The sequence below is a fragment of the Pinus tabuliformis genome, chromosome 2_1, assembly GCF_031772625.1.
Source record: "Pinus tabuliformis cultivar Carrire ecotype Pingquan chromosome 2_1, CPIR1, whole genome shotgun sequence".
NCBI classification, from domain to species: domain Eukaryota; kingdom Viridiplantae; phylum Streptophyta; class Pinopsida; order Pinales; family Pinaceae; genus Pinus; species Pinus tabuliformis.
Genome location: NC_142299.1, coordinates 861,014,238 through 861,036,354, shown reverse-complemented (window position 1 = coordinate 861,036,354; position 22,117 = coordinate 861,014,238).

The following is a 22,117-nucleotide window of genomic DNA, read 5'->3' as shown; positions in this document are numbered from 1 at the left end:
TCGATGAGCTGAAGGCCATGCAAGTTTCCCTTGAGAGGGAGCTCAAGATGCATGCAAAGGAGGAAATTTTGGTTCCTAAGGAGGAGGAGCCTCAGACTAATGTAGAGTAGCCACATGCAGAGGTTCCAGGAGTGGAGACATCCACTCATGTAGAGTCTTCCAGAGATGGGCAGAAACACACAAGGGAGGCTGACAAATTGTTGACGAATGCGAGAGAGAATGTGGGAGAGCCATCTTCTCAGCGCAGACAGAGGAGATCACCTGAGCGGTACACTGGTTACATGGCCCTTGTTAGGGAATGTGTAGAGACTGAACCATCTTCCTTTGAGGAAGCAGTGCAGTAGCCAATTTGGGTTGATGCTATGATGGAGGAGTATGACTCCATAGTTCGAAATAGTGTTTGGGATGTTGATCCAAGACCAGAGAACACGTCAGTCGTGAGTTCCCGTTGGCTTTATAAGGTAAATCATGTTGTTGATGGTAGTGTGGAGAAACATAAGGCAAGGTTTGTTGCCCGTGGTTTCTCACAGGTCGAGGGGATCGACTATGATGAGACTTTTGCTCCTATAGCAAGGTACTCATCTATCAGATTGATGTTGGCACTATCAGCATAGATGGGTTGGAAGATCCATCATATGGATGTGAAGACTACATTCCTCAATGACAAGATTGAGGAAGAGGTGTACATAGAGCAGCCGTAAGGATTTGAGACCTTCGATCGTGAGTTGCATGTGTGTTGACTCAAGAGAGCTTTATATGGGCTAAAGTAAGCACCTCGTGCTTGGTACACCAAGATCGACAACTACTTCATCGGGTTGGGCTTCACAAAGAGTGAAGCAGATGCAAACTTGTACCACATCATGGTGGAAGGTAAGCAGTTGATCATTGTTCTTTATGTTGATGATCTGATATTGACAGGTGATGATCAGTTGATCATGTCTTGCAAGGAGGACCTTGCAAGCGAATTCAAGATGAAAGACATGGGTCTCATGCACTACTTTCTAGGCATGGAAGTGTGAAAGAAGGATGGGGAAGTGTTTGTGTCTCAAGGAAAGTATGCCAATGAGATACTCAGGAGATTCCACATGGAGAAGTGCAAACCCATGCAGACTCCTCTATCAGGTAACTGAAGGAAGGAGGATGCTACTTCAGGTGACGTAGTAGAGGCTACTGTGTATCGGTAGCTTGTGGGTTCACTGATGTACTTAGTGAACACACGACCAGATTTGTGCTTTGTGGTGAACCAGCTGAGTCAAGCTATGGTTCAACCTACTAAGCTGTTTTGGAAGGCAGCGAAGCATGTTTTGAGATACCTCGAGGGCACATCTCAGTTTGGATTATGGTATAGATGGTTAGAGGGAGTGAAGCTACAGGGCTTCACAGATGCAGATTGGGCAGGGAATCCATCAAATCGGAAGAGCACATCAAGAGGAATTTTCAACCTTGGTTCAACTACAGTTTCTTGGTACAACAAGAAATAGAGGTCATTTGCACTTAGCTTAGCAGAGGCTGAATATATGGCTACATGTCAGGCAGCATGTGAGGCCATTTGGATGTCGAAAATTATAGTTGGTTTGTTTGATCAGAGGATGGATCCAACTGTGATCTATTTTGATAATCATAGTTGTATCAAACTCTTTGAGAATCCAATATTCCATGATAGGTCCAATCACATAGACATTCGGTATCATCATCTCAGAGACTGTGTGGCGAGGAGGATTTTGTTGTTGCGTTATGTTTCGACCGAGGAGCAAGATGCTGACATTTTGACTAAGGCATTGTCAAAGTGTAAATTTGAGTTCCACAGAGACAGGATCAGGGTGACAAATAATCCCTTTCTTGTTGAGAGGGAGTGTTGAAAATAACAACAAGAAATGCTAAAACTAGCATTGCTATAAATAGCATTTCAAGATATACTTCAACTCTGTTGGAAATAGCAAAAATAGAAATGCTAAAAATAGCATTGCTATAAATATCATTTTGAGATATATTCTAATTTAGATTTGTCCTTGAATCAAAATTGAGAATTAAAATTCGAATTTAGTCTCACTAGCTATTTGAAAAATAATTAATTAATTCATCTTGAGTTAATTAGTTGGTGAAAATCAAACATGAAGTCTTTGTGAAGACATGCAACAGTTATCCCTTTGATTGAGGAAGTTATTCATTAATTAAGGAGATAAGGATGAGTTGTATTTGAGTTGTAATTAGTTAGCTCAATTAACTGAGTTAAGTCCAGTTAGATTAGTTCCAAACAGTTTGTGGAACTGATTGTGAGTTCAGTTAGTTAATGCATGCATGAATGCAACTAGTGTACTTCAGATAACTGAATATTCTCTCATAAATAACTCATGCATGTCAATTCAGACAAAGATCTGTTGATGCCTCTAAAATCGCTGCATCAACATTGGGGAAAACCACCCAGTCCAGACCTTAAAAGCAGTTCCTTTTCTGTTTGTTGTGGTGGCTCTGACTGGATATAATAGGACCAGTTTCCCAATGATTTGTAAATAGGATGGATAAGTGATTGGTTTTCTAATTTCTAATGGGAATGATGGATGATTTATTCTAAAAATGCAATAATATAACTAATTAATCTATCCCGGGAAATCTCTGTCTTAGTGCAACTCTTAATGGTTCTTATTGAAAAGTAAGCATGTAGATGACTTTACATTTAAATAAGAATATTCATTCATATGATAATTACTTTGTTCAAATAGTTGAACAAAGTAATAATTAAAACATTATTGCACTGATTTTATATATCATTGACGCATATATAGATGAAAGATAACAATTCTTGAACATTCAATAGTGATAAGTAAAAGAGATTGTTGTAAGAACTTTATGCATACATCAATAATAGCAAAAATGAATGAATGCTAGTTCACATAAAAGAATGAAACAAAACATAGATAATAGTACCATATGTGTTCGAATCCTTCCAACATGAATTTGCATTTGAATCCCGCTCTCTAACTTAGAAATACTCTTATAGGAAGCAATAGTGCATATCAGACAAAAGTAATCTTCATTAAAAGCTCAGAATACAGGTCCAATTTCATAAAAATATATATATTGGAAGCACAATAGTGCAACTCCCAATCCAAGTCTTAATACAAAATTTTCAGGACCCTTTCTAAAGACATGAAAGGGTCTATAAATACTATCTAAGCTAACTAACTATGAAATAAAAATGTTGTGAGGTGGTAGTAACCAAATCACAAATACATGAAAATCTCCCCGAAATAGATATGCTTGCAGTCGGTAAGGATGGTTCATTGTTTCGGCTGATTATCTTTTGGCTTGAGCTGGCATATGGTGAGCATCGGTTGCAATTCTGGAGGATGACTCATACGTGAATGAAGCTGGGTAGTATAGGTGGCATCAATAATTTCAGGAATCATGTAACCAATTGCGTCGGTCAGGCATTTGATTGTTGTCCTTTGACTGTATGGTTTCACAAGGAAGAACCAAAAGGTTTCCCATGTCAATGTTTGGATGCCCGTGATTAATCTCTGCCTCTTTTCAAGCTCCTGCTTCCATGTCTGCTCCAATTCTTTGACTGATGGTAATTTTCCTGGGGTACATTCTGAAATCAAATTTGACAAATAGAGAGTATGATTAATTAATTCCACTAAATTACCAGTCGTTGATCTGCATCTCGATGTTTCCCTTTCTGCCTTCATCAATTGGGTTTGCCACTCAAGGAATAGGATTTCCTTGTGTGATTCCAGAATTCGAGGCAGATTTGCTTCTTGTCCTTCCTTGGTTTCTTGCCAGGAAAGAAACTCTGTTAATGTTTCATCTGCCTGTTCCAACTTTTGTCTGTCATCAACCGATTTATCAATCATAGACGAGGAAATTTCACAGAAAGGAGGAACAAGAGAAATATCATTATATAACAAAGCCAACTGTGTAGATAGTGCCTTATTGATTTGGAGAGCCTCTGATTTGAATTCCTCCACTTTAGGTAATTCCTTGAACCTTTCTATTTGTGATGACAATTAAGCGATCTGTTCATCTTTGGATTTGCTCAATTATTCATTCATTGTCTTCATTTTGTTTAATGCTTGAGATAGCTCTTTCTTCTTCTGCACTACATGTTGGTCTATCCTCTGTTTCTCTTTTAGCAATTGTTCATTTAATTGCTCATTCGATTGCTTCTGTGCTGCTAACTCCTGCTCTAACTGTTCTATTCTTTGCTGCTTTTCCTGTACCTGTGTCTCCAGTGAGATGACCGCTTGATCCTTTTTTTTAAGCAAATTGCTGACTTCTGATGCCTTATCCATAGTAGCTGTTGTATATGCCCTGGTATACTGAGAGAGCTTAGTAATATCTTCTGAAGGGTTGACTTCCTCCCTCCATACCACATTAGTCTCTCCATCTGTGTAGGTAAAATAGAAGATTGATCAAGTTTTCTCTTTTTCCTCTGTCTTTTTATTACAACCCTATGCTTAGGGCTGTAGAAGACATCTAAGGGTGGTATTTCTTCTACTCGCAGAACAATCTCATCAGAAGGGTTCTCTGGAATTATTTCAACATCTGTCTGATTCATGGGTGGGCCGCTAGTTCCTTCAGATGGAACTGTATTAGTCACTATCTTTTGTCCAGTTGTTGCTTCAGGAGTACTAAATCCCTGCAAGCTCTCAATATTGCTGATAATTGAGTCAAACTGTTGCCATTCCTTGAGTAGTTTGGGATCAATATTAATGTCTGAATCAATAAGTTCATTGCCCTTTTCTTGTCCTTGTTCCTGCTCTGGTGTTTTTTCCTTTTCAGGAATCTTTTCCCCTACAGGAGCTTTATCAATAGTTTATTGTTCAGTTTCTTTCGGAGTTGTGGCTAATAGGTCTAGAGGTAGAGTTTGCAACCTCTGGTCTCTAAGCATATTAAACGTTTCTAGCCCTTCATCTTGATATCTCATCCTGGCCAATGTTTTAACTTGAAATAATGATTCAGTTGAGGAAAATAAATCATCAAATTCATCATCCTTATGATCAAACTTAGTAAGTTTGGCTTGAGACATGACATTATAAGCAGTCTTTCTTGGATCATATGGCCTGTTAGGAATTGTGGCCAGATTCAGCATTAGTATCTTTTCTGTCTTCTTCTCTACATGCTTGTAGTCATGTAGAGTGAAAATGCCACACCGTAAAGGAAAGTTTGGCCAAATATGCTTCTTTGAATTCTTAAGGGTTTTGGATATTCCTTCTACTATTATTTGGTCGGCCAATTCCCAAGCTAACAATTTATCAGGCACATACAAGGGAAGAACATGGGGTTTGGTAAGGCTACCAAAAAGCCTTATGTAAGTAAATTTCTCCTCCCCGAACCAATTGCCTACTGCTGTTAAATCAACTGCTACTTCCGGGGATATCCTTGGAGCAGGTTTATTAAAAATAGAATAATATACAGGAAGCATAAAACCGTTGCAAATTTTATACAAATGATTCTTGTAATTTGCCTTCCATAGCTACTGGAAGTAAATATGGATTGGATTTGGGTCTTTAGGAGTCCATTTCCACCCAAGTATTGGATATTTAGAATTAAAGCAAATGGTATCCATAATATAAGCATTGTAATAGAACGGGGGAATAACCCGGGAAGTTTTATATGCATTGGCTCTGTACTCTAAAATGGTTGTGGCTAATTTATCGGACAAGATATTAGCCCAATCCATTACATAACCATTGATTGCAGCTTCCATTAGGGGTACCATTTCTATGGTGAATTTAGCTGAATCATGTATTCCCCATATTCTACACATCATAGCCCCGGCATAACAATAAGGAGAAGCCAGAGAGTCAACAGAGTACTTACCCGATGACTCGTGCTTGTGTTTTTCGGTAAAAGGTCTCCATTGCCTTATCGAGGCTGATTCTGAATTGTTCTCCTTTGCAAACGCCTCCAAGAACGCTTTGTTGTATCTCTTTTTAGGTCGAGGTAAGTGGTACATTTTCATGAGATCCTCAAGTTGAAATGAACCAAATATCCTCCCATCAGCTTTGCAAAAGGTTCTGTCGGAGACTGGAATTTTCTCCACCACCCATCTTACTATGTCCGTATATGGAAGAATTTTAGCTCGCGCTGCTATTCTGTGTAGATAGGAATAAGCCAATTCTTTAAGAGTTCCTTCCGATTTGTTAGTGGAGTTGGTTGTGGCTAAGTCTGATAATTCCTTGGGGTCCTCTGCTTCTATTAGATTGTAAATGCTTTCCCCGCTCATGTTTCCTAGACCAAGGCACATCGTATCTGAGATTAATCCTTTCTTGCTTGGTCCGGGATCTTTGGCTAGATGAGCTGCTGCTGTAGGAGCTGCTACTATGGATTTCTTTGATTTCTTTCCCATTTTCTTTGGTTCTCTGGTTTCAGAAAAATCCTGCGCAAACGGTTGCAAACAGTGATACAAAGAAAAATTTGTTGCAAGCTGATAAAATTACATTGATTGGCATAAAATACAATATAGTTAAGGATTACCACGGGTGAAATCCTTTGAAAGATTCACCGTCAACTACAATATTGAATAGTTGTTTAAACTGTCAATCATGGTGAATATCATCATAAATGCCCATCACGTTGCCCATATGCCAAATGAATGTTTCAAGCGTGCCTTAGATTTTAATGATCAACAATCAACGATAAATCGCTAATCGGTGATCGGGAGTGTCAAAGGGAAGGCTTTTAACAGTTGCTTTAAATATTTCCGATCACCAAAAGATGATACAAAACAATGCATGCAAACTTCCTCTAATATATTCAGTTTTCGAGATGTGTGCCTAATTAATAGATCGCATTCGGGATTTGACATGGGCATTATTATGTGACTCCGTCGAGTGCCGATCGCCGATTGCGATTAGCTTTATCGCATCGGGAGTTTTGGTTAGGCCTCCTCACATATTCCTTTATTATTGTCATATCGAAATCGCCGATAGCCGATTGTGATTAGCTTTATCGCATCAAAGGAATTGAGGGGCTTTGCTTTATTTTGCTTTGGCATTTGATTTTCCCGATTGCCGATAGCAATTACCTTTTCAAGTCGGAGGATTGGGCGATGTTGTTTTTTGTGTGTTTCCTCTAATATTGCAATATGCGATCTCCGATCGCTTTATCGCAATATTGAATGATTTTTTAGTATTATAAAGGAAACACTTTATTTCTTATTTTAAAGGTTCAATAAAACGATTTATTTACATCGAGGGCTTTTAAAAAGGTTTTTCCTTATGATTAGTTACATACCATTTTATTCACACATCTAACTAAGTTTATTTTTAAAGGGACCCATTTCATATTAAGATTTTGTATAAAAAAATTTATGAAATGGAGAGTTGTTGTACAGCACAAAAATTGGCGATTCACTGAGAGAAACAATTATCTCTGAGAAAATAATATAATACTTTGACTTCTTCATCTGAAAACCTTAATAGATAGAGAAAATCTAATATAACTAGGTAATTGTAAATTCTGAATGTAATGAAAACTATTTTTGCTATTTCTTTCTCATCTCAAAATTAAATATATCCCTAAGTTTTAAGTAAACCTTACTTGGTTGATAATGATAAAACAAAAGACTTCACTCACCTTGCTTATATAATGACTCCTTTGTCATAGGTAGAGCCACTGCTGCCAGCAAACGTCTATAGTCTCGGTAGGGTTACCTCTTAACCATTTAATCATTCATTGTCCCATCCATTTCAGAGTATAATTTAAAAGAATGAATCCAAAAGACATGTTTCCACATTTTTTGTATTTCATTTTCTTTTTCCTTTATTTTGCAAGATAAAAATCCATTGTCCTGGTTTGATGGCCAGTTGTTGACAATGCCATTCACTGGTTGTAATTTAACTGAACAAGTTGGCTCGTAATGAGACCCCTTGTCTTATAATTATAAGCCATTACCCTATTTTGGTATGCAGTATTGGTAATGTCAATTGAAATAGTCCCCTATGAACATGGTAAGCAGGCTTATGATAAGACCTCTTATCTTTTATATCAGATATATTTTAGAATTACACTCTGAAAAACCATAAACTTTGATGGATGGGGTGACTAATTTTCTCCTTAAGAGAACATGGATGACAATTTTGAGAGTTAAAGATGCTAGGCTTGAATCAGTCTTTGCTTTGTATTGATAACCATTTTTAGGCTTCCTAAACTTTAGAATGATTTATAGTATTTATAAGTTTTGAGAAGATTTCACAAAAATAAAATGGGGTTTTCAGAATCTAATTATACCTATTTTCCTAGAATTTTCCTTTTCCTTTAAACCTTCCATTTCGTAAAAGTAAATATTGAAACTATTTTCTTTTGAGTAACTTATTCAATATAGTAAAGACCAATGGAAGGCTATTCAAAATGTTATTTCCTAAGAGAAAAATAACTAATTATTCACACAAATCTTGCTGAAAATTGAATAATTACAAAGGGAGAAGGAGTTACTTCCTCAATTGAAGAATTTTTTCAGAATAATCCCATTAACAGGAAGAGAGTCTCTCTTTCCTGATAGATCTTGCAATATGAATGTAGAGGGGCCTCTCTTCTCGCTGATTTGGAATGATCCAAGCCACATTTTCTGAAACTTAGTATGTTTTCCTTTATCCTCATGGGCTTTGTCCCACTTCAAAACCAGATCACCAATCTGTAAATTTTTTGAGCTGGTTGAAGTTGTATCAAAACAAGACTTAATAATTTGTTGATTCTTTGCATGTGTAATTCGAGTTTTCTCCATTTCTTCTTCTAGTTTCAAGAACTGATCATGTCTTAATTGAATAGAAGATGGGGGACTTTCTTCAATAAACTGCACTAAAGCTAGTGATGGAAGTACTAAGTTTGATGATATGACAACTTCCTTTCCATACACTAGATTAAATGAAGATGTTCCTATTGAGGCCTTCTGTGTTATACGGTCTACCCATAGTGCAAATATCAAAGACTTATGCCAGTTTTTATGATTCTGCTCAATAGTTCTTTTAATGATTTTGATAAGATTCTTATTGGTAGATTCTGCTAAACCATTACCTTGAGGGTAGTAGTTTGCAAAATATTTCAATTTGAATCCTCTTTTGATAGCAAATTCAAGTATAGAATTACCAGAGAAATAAGATGCATTATCAAAAATAAGAGCGTTTGGAACACCAAACCTGGTAATAATGAACTGATCTATGAATTCAATGATTGCCTCAGAGTTTGTTGTCTTCAAAGGAATTGCTTCAACCCACTTAGTAAAGTAATCAGTAGCTATAAGGATATACCTATGCTGTTTGGATGAATGTGGAGTGATTTCTCCAATGATGTCCAATCCCCATTGTTCAAAAGGTTGTTCAATGTTGACTGGCTACAAAGGAAAAGCTGACTTCCTTTGTCTTCCACTGGTAGTTTGACATATTTGGCATTTCCTTACATATTCATGAGTATCTCTGAACAAGGTGGGCCAGTAATATCCAGCATGAATGATTTTGTGGGTTGTTGTATCAGCTCCAAAATGTCCTCCTGCCGGACCATCATGTAGCTCCTACAAGACCTTTTGTGCTTCAGGTTTTTCTAAGCATCTTAACAAAATTGAATCATAATTCCGTCCAAACAACGCATCATCAACAATCATGAAGTTTTTTTCTTTTATTCTTATGGCACGCTTATTTTTATAGGAAATATTAGGAGGAGCATATATGTTTTTCAAATAGAATATCAACTCTGCATATTGAGATTCAGGATTAGTGGTACGTATTTGATTGATTTCTTCAGTATCGTTTGTACCTTCATGTTCCTGAATATTGGAAGCTCCTGCTAACAACCTGCAAAAACCTTGGCCTTTGACAATCTTTTCTGGTTTAATTTCCAAGTCGTATTCTTGTAATGTTGTGACCCAATTTTCCCTTTTTTCTCCCAATTCCCTTTGAACTAGTAATTGTCTTACTGCTGAAAAAGGGACTATAACTTTTGTGTGAGCCTTTAAGAGGAAGGGTCTAAAGTGTTTAATGGCTTTGTATACAGCAAAGGCTTGTTTTTCAACTTCAGAGTAATTAAGTTCAGCACCTTGAAGGTTTGAACTATAAAATGAAATTGGTGCTTCCAAGTTTTGATCGTTGATTTGTGTCAGCACTGCTGCGTAAGATGAATCAGATGCAAGAGTATATAAAATGAAATGATTTGAAAAATTAGGAGTGCTTAAAGCAGGGGCATTTATGATTGATTGTTTGATGGAATCAAATGTATCTTTTTCTATAGGCCCCCATTTAAACACTGAATTTTTCTTGATCATGGTTTGTAATGGCAAAACAATCTGTGAGAAATCTGGAACAAATCTTTTTACAAAGTTAATTTGACCTAAAAATGATTGCATTGATTTTTTATTATGTGGAAATGGAAGATCAGAAATCTCTTTGATTCTATCTGGATCAATATAAATACCATTCTTTGAAACAATGAAGCCCAAGAGTTTACCTTGATCAAGAGCGAAAAAGGATTTCTTAGAATTGAGTGAAATGCCAAAACTTTTGCAGCACTCAAAGATTTGTTTTAAATCATGTAAGTGATTTGATCTTTTCTTAGAGAAAATAGTAATGTCATCCAAATAGACAACTACTGATTTATTGATTAGACCTTTGAATGCTATGTCCATCGCTCTTTGGAATGTAGCTCTGGCATTGATTAACCCGAAAGGCATTTTTTGATAGGCATAAATTCCCCAATTGATTCTGAAAGTAGTCTTAAGTCTGTCATCGAGGTGTACCAAAATTTGGTTATACCCTGAAAAACCATCTAAGAAGGACATTAATTCAGAGACAGCTACTGAATGGAGAGTTTGCTCCATTGTTAGTAGAGGGAAGTTATCCTTTTGACTTGCTTTGTTAAGATTTCTGAAATCAATACAAATTCTAATGTCACCATTTTTCTTCCTTACTGGGACCATGTTAGACACCCAATTTGAATGTCTAACAGGAAAGATTATCTTAGCTTTCAAGAGTTTGTTTAATTCAGCTTTTATTTGACTCTGTAAGTTAGGATGAATTTTCCTTAATTTCTATTGTACTCGTTTTTCTTCAGATAGCATTGAAATTTTATGTTGTATGATAGATGTATCATAGGTTTTCAAATCATCATATTTCCAAGCAAAGACATTTTTATATTTATGCAATAATCTGATAAATGCAATCCTTTCTTCTGAAGTAAGTCCTAATCCTAAATTGATGTTTTGTGGATTGTCCTCAGTACCAAGGTTTATTAATTCAAATCTCAAAGTAGAACTTTGAAGCTTTGAATTAGTAACATGTTTAAACCTATCTTTGATGTCATAAAGATCTTCAAGTTTGACCACTGGTTTGGGTATTGAGTTTTCTTCAAGCTTTTCCTTCATTTGAAGATCATGTTCACTTTCATCAATAATTTGATCATCGTAGGACTTATCAGAAGTTAAGAAATTTAAAATGTCATCATCATGATTGAATACTCTCCAGTTAGTGACATTATCAGGAATTGATGGCCTGAAAATTAACTCTACTGAAAATCTATCGGGACTGTAATCTTCAGATGGAAGGAGCTTAGAGGCAACATTTGCTAGTAAGTCTGCTGCTGCATTCTGGGATCTAGGGATGGGAGAAATATTGAATGCTAAAAAATGAGATATAAGGTCTTGTACAAGGATTGATAATGTTTGAAGTGACTAGAAAGGAAATGTATAGTATTTTTGACTTGTCTTATAACGATTTCAAAGTCACCGAACACTTTCAAATATTGAACTTTAAGACCAATTTCTTTATAAAGTCCTTGAATCAAGGCTTCATATTCAGCAGTATTGTTTGTTCATTCAAATTCTAATCTGCATGATAACATGGTCTTTTCTCCCTCAGGTCTAACTAAAATGCATCCTGCTCCTACACCTTCATTAGATTTAGACCCATCAAAGTATAATGACCAAAACAAAGATTTATCTACAATCTTATTTACAGTTTCCTCAATAACTTTAACACACCTTGTTGTATCTATTTGAGAAAAAAATTCAATTTGAGATGTGAAACTATTAACTGAGAAAGTTGATGATCGAGCAATAAAATTGCCAAAGAATGATTCGGATGAGTAATTACACAGAATGTTGTTGTTAAATGCTACCGGTTGGTTTTCTTGTTCAAACTTAGTGACAGTATGAGTCATATGTTTCTCCTGATTAATCTTTATCTGATTTGGCTTGCCTTTATAAGGTAGCTACATATGAGACCAATCGGTGAAAATATAACCATGAAGTTTCTCGGACCAGTCTCTACTCAAAATCAAACCATAGAATTCAGAAATATCAGCGATTAAAATATCAATTCTCTGAACTACTCTTGGGTCAGCTGATAATCTAATGGTAACTGAGTTGATTTCTCCTAATACCTGGACCTTAGTTCTATCCAACTAGACAATATGGATTGCATACTTTTGGGGTTTAATGTTCAGTTTGGAACAAACTGAAGCTGGCATTATATTTTAGGAAGCCCCCGAGTCAATCAAGCAATTGTGCAGATTTCTATTATAGATCTCGTATGTCAAGAGAAAAGGAGGAGTATGGGAATTTGATCTATCTCCGATTAGGACATCATCAGTAACTTCTACTCACCTAGGAGGTGGTTTACTTGTCTCATTAGCAGCTTTGGACAATACAACAATTAAAAGAGGAGAAGAAGGTACTGCATCTAACTCTTTAAGCAGCAATTTTTGTTGATGTTTGAGTTTACTAAGCTCAAACATAGTGATATTTGCCTTTTTTTTCTTCATGTCTTCAATAATGTTGTAGTTCATAGAATCTGTAACTACTAATGTTTTAGATGTTGGAGGTGGATTTGAAGCTGATGGCTGATTTTGAGACGGTGTGGCTGCAGATTTCTTTGTGGGAGCTTTTTCTTTAGTAGGAGTACTGGTGTTTCTTTTCTTCTGAGTTACTTGAACAGGCTCAGGAGTGCCTTTACTCCTGGTAGTTACAGGGAAAGCTTCCTGTTCATTTTCTGTATCAGAATTAGGTAAAATAAAGTCCCACATTTCATGACATTCTACAGTTACCTCTTCTTCTAGTTCTTCTGATGATAAGACTGTCTCTTCTTCTTCGTCTTCTTCAGGGTCTGAGTCTGCATTGGATATAGCATTCAGAGGTTTTGATTCTGGCTTTTTGAAGTTCCTAAATGGTTTCTTAGTTGAAGTCTCAGCTACTTGCTTCTTGATTTCTATCATTTCGTTTGACATAGTCTTGAGAACTTTTTGAAGACCTTCCATATCATATGGATCTTTAGCCATTTTCTTCTTTGAATCATCTTTAAAAGAGACTTTTTTAGATTTTTTGTCTTCAAGAGCAGCTTTCTTTTCTAAGGTGATGATACATTTTTCCACAGCAATTGCCTCTTTCATATTTTCTGCTAGAGTAGGTTTTCCAGCTCTATCTACAAAGATAACTATGTTTGAATGTAAAGCTGTTATATACCATTCACTTCTAACTTGTTCACTAGGCTTAGAGGCAGTCGGGATCTTATTCAAGAGTTTATTAAACCTCGAATTGAATTCTTTTATAGGTTCTTTGGACTTTGTCCTAAGATTTGAAAAATCATTGATTAATGTTGTTATAGATCTGTCATCACCGTATTTAGTTAAGAGCTACTCTTGAAAAATATTCCAACTAGTAATGGATCCTGATGGTAAGGAAAAGTACCAAGACCCAGCTAATCCTTGTAGAGTATAAGGGAAAAGCCTAACAACTACATCTTCCTCTGTGACTTCTTTTAAGTTAACTAACAACATAAATTTGTTAATGTGTTCATCTGCTAGTATGCCTGCATCTGGATTAAATTTTGGCAACCTTTTTTTAGGATGTGCTGGCAATGGGTGCAAAGGTGCAGGCATAGTGACTGCACCAGGATTATTCCATGGATTTTGTGCCATTGTTGAGCTACTAATAGATGATAATACCGATGAAGTTCCAGATGGTTGGGAAGGAGCAGATATCGAAGTTTGAGGAGGTTAAGAAGTAGATGTTGAAGTTCCAGTTCCCTGTTGAACAACAATCTGGAGTGGAGGAGTGGATGGTTGACTTTGCAATGGAGAAGATGAAATGGAGGATGTGGATGAGAAAGTTTCACTATCAAATCCTTTAGTTGTTTTCCTTGCCCGTTTCCTTTTAGGCAAAGATAACTCAGTAGGTTCAATACCAAGCTTTTCGCTCTGAAGTCTAGTGAGAGGGTGAGAAGGAATGAATTGCAAAGTCACATTTCCTTGAGATACCTTAGATTTTTGTGGTGATATTGAGAATCCTTGAAGTTTATGGATGAGAGATTGTACTTCAGGAGATTCAGGAGTTAATCTATCTGGGATATTTTGGGGTTGAGCAGTGGTAGTTGTCTCCTCTACTTCTAGAGTTCCAGCATGCAAAGGAGAAGTCGGAGGTGAGGTTGAGGGAGATTTACACTTGGAATGGGTTGTAGATTTGGATTTTCTCACCATTCATAGTTCATTCCCTCCTTCTAGCACCAAAAATGTTGATGCCTCAAAAATTGTTGCATCAACGTCGGGGAAAACCACCCGGTCCGGACCTTCAAGGCAGCTCCTTTTCCGTTTGGTGTGGTGGCTCAAATTGGATATAATGGGACCAGTTTCCCAATGATTTGTAAATAGGATGGATAAGTGATTGGTTTTCTAATTTCTAATGGGAATGATGGATGATTTATTCTAAAAATGCAATAATATAACTAATTAATCTATCCCAGGAAATCTCTGTCTTAGTGCAACTCTTAATGGTTCTTATTGAAAAGTAAGCATGTAGATGACTTTACATTTAAATAAGAATATTCATTCATATGATACTTACTTTGTTCAATTAGTTTAAAAAAGTAATAATTAAAACATTATTGCACTGATTTTATATATCATTAACGCATATATAGATGAAAGATAACAATTCTTGTACCTTCAATAGTGATAAGTAAAATAGATTGTTGTAAGAACTTTATGCATATATCAATAATAGCAAAAATGAATGAATGCTAGTTCACATGAAATAATGAAACAAAACATAGATAATAGTACCATATGTGTTCGAATCCTTCCAACATGAATTTGCATTTGAATCCCGCTCTCTAACTTAGAAATACTCTTATAGGAAGCAATAGTGCATATCAGACAAAAGTAATCTTCATTAAAATCTCAGAATACAGGTCCAATTTCATAAAAATATATATATATATATATATATATATGTGTGTGTGTGTGTGTGTGTGTGTGTGTGTGTGTGTGTGTGTGTGTGTGTGTGTGTGTGTGTGTGTGTGTGTGTGTGTGTGTGTGTGTGTGTGTGTGTGTGTGTGTGTGTGTATGTATGTATGTATGTATATGAAGCACAATAGTGCAACTCCCAATCCAAGTCTTAATACAAAATTTTAAGGACCCTTTCTAAAGACATGAAAGGGTCTATAAATACTATCTAAGCTAACTAACTATGAAATAAAAATGTTGTGAGGTGGTAGTAACCAAATCACAAATACATGAAAATCTCCCCGAAATAGATATGCTTGCAGTCGATAAGGATGGTTCATTGTTTCGGCTGCTTATATTTTGGCTTGAGCTGGCATATGGCGAGCATCGGTTGCAATTCTGGAGGATGACTCATACGCGAATGAAGCTGGGCAGTATAGGTGGCATCAATAATTTCAGGAATCATGTAACCGATTACGTTAGTCAGGCATTTGATTGTTGTCCTTTGACTGTATGGTTTCACAAGGAAGAACCAAAAGGTTTCCCATGTCAATGTTTGGATGCCCGCGATTAATATCTGCCTCTTTTCAAGCTCCTGCTTCCATGTTTGCTCCAATTCTTTGACTGATGGTAATTTTCCTAGGGTACATTCTGAAATCAAATTTGAAAAATAGAGAGTATGATTAATTAATTCCACTAAATTACCAGTCGTTGATCTGCATCTTGATGTTGCCCTTTCTACCTTCATCAATTGGGTTTGGAAGATTTGCTTCTTGTCCTTCCTTGGTTTCTTGCCAGGAAAGAAACTCTGTTAATGTTTCATCTGCCTGTTCCAACTTTTGTCTGTCATCAACCGATTTATCAATCATAGACGAGGAAATTTCACAGAAAGGAGGAACAAGAGAAATATTATTACATAACAAGGCCAACTGAGTAGATAGTGCCTTATTGATTTGGAGAGCCTCTGATTTGAATTCCTCCACTTTAGGAAATTCCTTGAACCTTTCTATTTGTGATGACAATTGGGCGATCTGTTCATCTTTGGATTTGCTCAATTGTTCATTCATTGTCTTCAGTTTGTTCAATGCTTGAGATAGCTCTTTCTGCTTCTGCACTGCATGTTGGTCTATCCTCTGTTTCTCTTTTAGCAATTTTTCATTTAATTGCTCATTCAATTGCTTCTATGTCTCCAGTGAGATGACTGCTTGATCCTTTTATTTAAGCAAATTACTGACTTCTGATGCATTATCCATAGTAGCTCTTGTAATATGCCCCGGCATACTGAGAGAGCTTAGTAAGATCTTTGGAAGGGTTGACTTCCTCTCTCCACACCACATTAGTTATCTCCATCTATGTAGGTAAAAGAGAAGATTGATCAAGTTTTCTCTTTTTCCTCTATCTCTTTGTTACAGCCATATGCTTAGGGCTATAGAAGACATCTAAGGGTGGTATTTCTTCTACTCGTAGAACAATCTCATCAGAAGGGTTCTCTGGAATTATTTCAACATCTGTCTGAGTCATGGGTGGGCCGCTAGTGCCTTCAGATGGAACTGTATTAGTCGTTGTCTTCTGTCCAGTTGTTGCTTCAGGAGTACTAAATCCCTGTAAGCTCTCAGTATTGCTGATAATTGAGTCAAACTATTGCCATTCCTTGAGTAGTTTGGGATCAATATTAATGTCTGAATCAATAAGTTCATTTCCCTTTTCTTGTCCTTGTTCCTACTCTGATGTTTTTTCCTTTTCAAGAATCTTTTCCCCTGCAGAAGCTTTATCAATAGCTTGTTGTTCAGTTTCTGTCGGAGTTGTGGCTAATAGGTCTAGAGGCAGAGTTTGCAACCTCTGGTCTCTAAGCATATTAAACGTTTCTAGCCCTTCATCTTGATATCTCATCCCGGCCAATGTTTTAACTTGAAATAATGATTCAGTTGAGGAAAATAAATCATCAAATACATCATCCTTATGATCAAACTTAGTAAGTTTGGCTTGAGACATGATATTATAAGCAGTCTTTCTTGGATCATATGGCCTGTTAGGAATTGTGGCCAGATTCAGCATTAGCGTCTTTTCTATCTCCTTCTCTACATGCTTGTAGTCATGTAGAGTGAAAATGCCACACCGTAAAGGAAAGTTTGGCCAAATATGCTTCTTTGAATTCTTAAGGGTTTTGGATGTCCCTTATACTGTTATTTGGTAGGCCAATTCCTGAGCTAACAATTTATCAGACACATACAAGGGAAGAACATGGGGTTTGGTAAGGCTACCAAAAAGCCTTATGTAAGTAAATTTCTCCTCCCTGAACCAATTGCATACTGTTGTTAAATCAACTGCTGCTTCCAGGGATATCCTTGGAGCAGGTTTATTAAAAATAGAATAATATACAAGGAGCATAAAACCGTTGCAAATTTTATACAAATGATTCTTGTAATTTGCCTTCCATAGCTGCTGGTAGTAAATATGGATTGGATTCGGGTCTTGAGGAGTCCATTTCCACCCAAGTATTAGATATTCAGAATTAAAGCAAATGGTATCCATAATATAAGCATTGTAATAGAACGAGGGAATAACCCAGGAAGTTTTATATCCATTGGCTCTGTACTCTAAAATGGTTGTGGCTAATTTATCGGACAAGATATTAGCCCAATCCATTACATAACTGTTGATTGTAGCTTCCATTAGGGGTACCATTTCTATGGTGAATTTAGTTGAATCATGTATTCCCCATATTCTACACATCATAGCCCCAACATAACAATAAGGAGAAGCCAGAGAGTCAACAGAGTACTTACCCGATGACTCGTGCTTGTGTTTTTCGGGAAAATGTCTCCATTGCCTTATCGGGGTTGATTCTGAATCGTTCTCCTTTGCAAACGCCTCCAAGAACGCCTTGTTGTATCTCTTTTCAGGTCGAGGTAAGTGGTACATTTTCATGAGTTCCTCAAGTTGAAATGAACAAAATATCCTCCCATCGGTGGTGCAAAAGGTTTTGTCGGAGACTGGAATTTTCTCCACCACCCATCTTACTACTTCCATATATGGAAGAATTTTAGCTCGTGTTGCTATTCTGTGTAGATAGGAACAAGCCAATTCTTTAAGAGTTCCTTCCGATTTGTTAGTGGAGTCGGCTGTGGCTGATTCTAATAATTCCTCAGGGTCCTCGGCTTCTATTAGATTGTAAATGCTTTCCCAGCTCGTGTTTCCTAGACCAAGGCACGTCGTATCTGAGATTAATCCTTTCTTGCTTGGTCCAGGATCTTTGGCTGGATGAGCTGCTACTACGAATTTCTTTGATTTCTTTCCCATTTTCTCTAGTTCTCTAGTTTCAGAAAAATCCTGTGCAAACGGTTGCAAACAGTGATACAGAGAAAATGTTGCTGCAAGCTAATAAAATTACGTTGATTGGCATAAAATACAATATAGTTAAGGATTACCACGGGTGAAATCCTTTGAAAGATTCACCGTCAACTGCAATATTGAATAGCCGTTTAAACTGTCAATCATGGTGAATATCATCATAAATGCCCATCATGTTGCCCATATGCCAAATGAATGTTTCAAGCGTGCCTTAGATTTTAATGATCAACGATCAGCGATAAATCGTTGATCGGCGATCGGGAGTGTCAAAGGGAAGGCTTTTAACAGTTGCTTTAAATATTTCCGATCACCGAAAGGTGATACAAAACAATGCATGCAAACTTCCTCTAATATATTCAGTTTTCGAGATGTGCGCCTAATTAATAGATCGCAGTCGGGATTTGACATGGGCATTATTGCTTTATTATGTGACTCCACCGAGTGCTGATCGCCGATTGCGATTAGCTTTATCGCATCGAGAGTTTTGGTTAGGCCTCTTCAAATCGCATCGGAGTTTTGGTTAGGCCTCCTCACATATTCCTTTATTATTGTCATAGCAAAATCGCCGATAGCTGATTGCGATTAGCTTTATCGCATCGGAGGAATTGAGGGGCTTTGCTTTATTTTGCATTGGCATTTGCTTTTCCCGATTACTGATAGCAATTACCTTTTCGGGTCGGAGGATTGGGCGATGTTGTTTTTTGTGTGTTTCCTCTAATATTGCGATATGCGATCTCCGATCGCTTTATCGCAATATTAAATGATTTTTTATTATTATAAAGGAAACACTTTATTACTTATTTTCAAGGTTGTATAAAACGATTTATTTACATCGAGTTCTTTTAACAAGGATTTTCCTTATGATTAGTTACATATCATTTTATTCACACATCTAACTAAGTTTATTTTTAAAGGGACCCATTTCATATTAAGATTTTGTATAAAAATTTTATGAAATGGGGGGTTGTTGTACAGCACAACAAGATCTAGTTGAGATTAAAGACAAGGACATTGTACTATCAGTTGGAGGAATTTTCCTATAAAGGAAACTCATCCATGCAGAAGGAATTAATTCCTTTAGGATTGTGCAGTTATTTCAGAGGTCAGAGCAGTGTGTGAGGTGAGAATCACATAGGTTGCAGCTGGAGGACCGAGGAGAAACTGCGCAAGGAAATAGGAGGCTTGGAGGACTGAAGGAAGGCACAAGTGTTGTATATTTTGTCTATGAGTAGCAGTGAGGGATTGTACTGAGAGCTGGATAGCTTATGATCTAAAGCTTTGTGTAATCCTGAGATATTTCCACTTGTATGATAATACAGATAGTGGCGTTTTTAGCTGAGGCTTTCCCTAGAGTATTCTTTTGTGTTTCATGTGTGATTGAATCTTCTTCTCTGTTATATGTGTTATGTTTGATCTTGCTCAAAATCGATTAAGCTTCCACAAGTTTTATTGTAGAAGTAGATTAAGTATTTTGCATTAGTACATTGCATAATCAGTTTAATCTACAGTGAGAAATTCAACATGTATAATTATGCATGAAGTCTAATAGAAACTTGGTTGGAATTCCATCCTAATCTATGTTTCTCTTTGTGTATTCTCATGTATGTTCTTGTTTTTGTTCATGATGTGGTTCATTTTGGCTGCATGAAGGCTAGGCTTACAACATCTTGGTTTTGTTGTCGTTGGTACTTGAGTCTAGGATTGTATTAATATTAAAAGAAGATGGTGAGAACCTATTAGAAGAAAGGAAAATAAAGAGGATAAGTATGCAAGTACATATATTGTTCGAAGAGAATTTTTGTTGCTTGCAAAGGTCCTTGTGAATGCTAAAGGGTGTTAAAGATAAATAACGAATGCAAGTGAAAGTTGCTCATGAAGATGTTTATGAAATGATCAATTTTTTGTTATGAAAAAATGTAGGTGTTTTGCACAAAGGCTGGTATTTTTTAAAATAAATCTGTAAGTACTCATTCGTTCATGGACAAATGCTTGTAAATAAAATGAATTATTAAATATAAAATATGGGTTTCTATGTAAATTTTGTAGCTGCTACAATCCCCCTCCAAAATTAGCTTACCCTTTGCAAATAAGAGCTTATCCTTCACGGTAATCAAGTGTTCTCTTGATTGTTTAATGTTGTAATCTCTTATTCTTTAATGCAACACTTGTGCATGCCTTAATAGAGTCTTGTCTTCATTAGTTGCGCAACTTTTACGAGAAGTCACTTCCCTCGAAACACAAGCTGACTCCTATCTCAATCTAGCATTGATTGTTAGTCTTGCTTCTGGGATTTGTGTAATCCCCTGCCACTATAAATTGTGCAACCCCTTGAGGAAGTGAACTACACAATCATGCAAATCAGGCAATCGTTGAGCAAGTGAAATTTTCAATCTTTCACTGAGATTCAAAACTATGCAACCCTCTAAGCCAGTGTAATGTGCAATCCCTTGTCACTAGGAATTGCGCAATCCTTTCTGCCTATTGACTATGCAATCCCATGGAATAAGCAGTTGTGAATCCATAGAAAATAGGGAGTCCAAAATAACCTATGCAAAAGTGGCACAAAGTTTCTATTTTCGATCTAACGACAAGTGTCGCTTTCTCCTTGATTGTAGGCATGCATGTCATAAATTCTAACTTAACACCGCCAAGGCTAAATAAATATAATAGAAGCTTGTAGAGCTCATTTGCACACTCAACATTAGAGCCCTAGCCTTCCTAATCTAGGTGGATATTGGTGGCCACCCACCTATTCCACCTATACCTCTAGTTGGTTTCATTAGTTTCCTTTATTATAGCAACATTTACTATTTTTAGTAGTTTTTTGGATCTTGGACTTCTACAGCTGTTTTGACCCACTAAACGGCAATTTTTTTGAGGTCCGCAGCAGGCTCATTTCTATTGAAAAGGGTTTTGCACAAATTTTGCAGTACTTAGAGAGATCTTTCCAACTAGGTATCGTACACACCAAACAGAGATCATATGACCAAGTTACGACCCTAGGAAGTTGGTTGCCCAACTAACCCCAACGAGGCCCACAAACCCTTGGTGTTCCATCTCCTAGGGTTAGGGTTTTGGTTATTTAGAGTTTTCCTTGTTGTTCAATAATAAAAATTCCCTTGAGCCTCATTGTAACACATTTCAGAGGCATTTAGCCGCCACATCTCTTCTTAGAGATAAACTACCATCACCCGAGCTAGTTTATTTCCCTTTGTATGTAAGCATAGTTTAGTTCTTTGATGTTAATGAAATGAAGCTTTATTTCTATTGCATCTTTATGTTTACATTTATATATGTGTTATGTTGTGTTCCTGTATAAATATGGATCAGTGGTATCATAGTGGTCTGCTCTTTCTTTGTTTTTCTTTGCATGTCCCCAACGAGGTTAGGGTATAAGGAGTTAGGGCTCGAACTAGTTGAACCTTAGCAACATTAACCTCGCAAACCCCAACATCCTCCCATGGAAGAAGAAAATAAAGACGAGGTAGCAAGATATCCTTTCAAAATATTTCTCAAAGAAGCCCTCAAGTGACAAAGGAAGGTGATGATGGACAACTTTGCC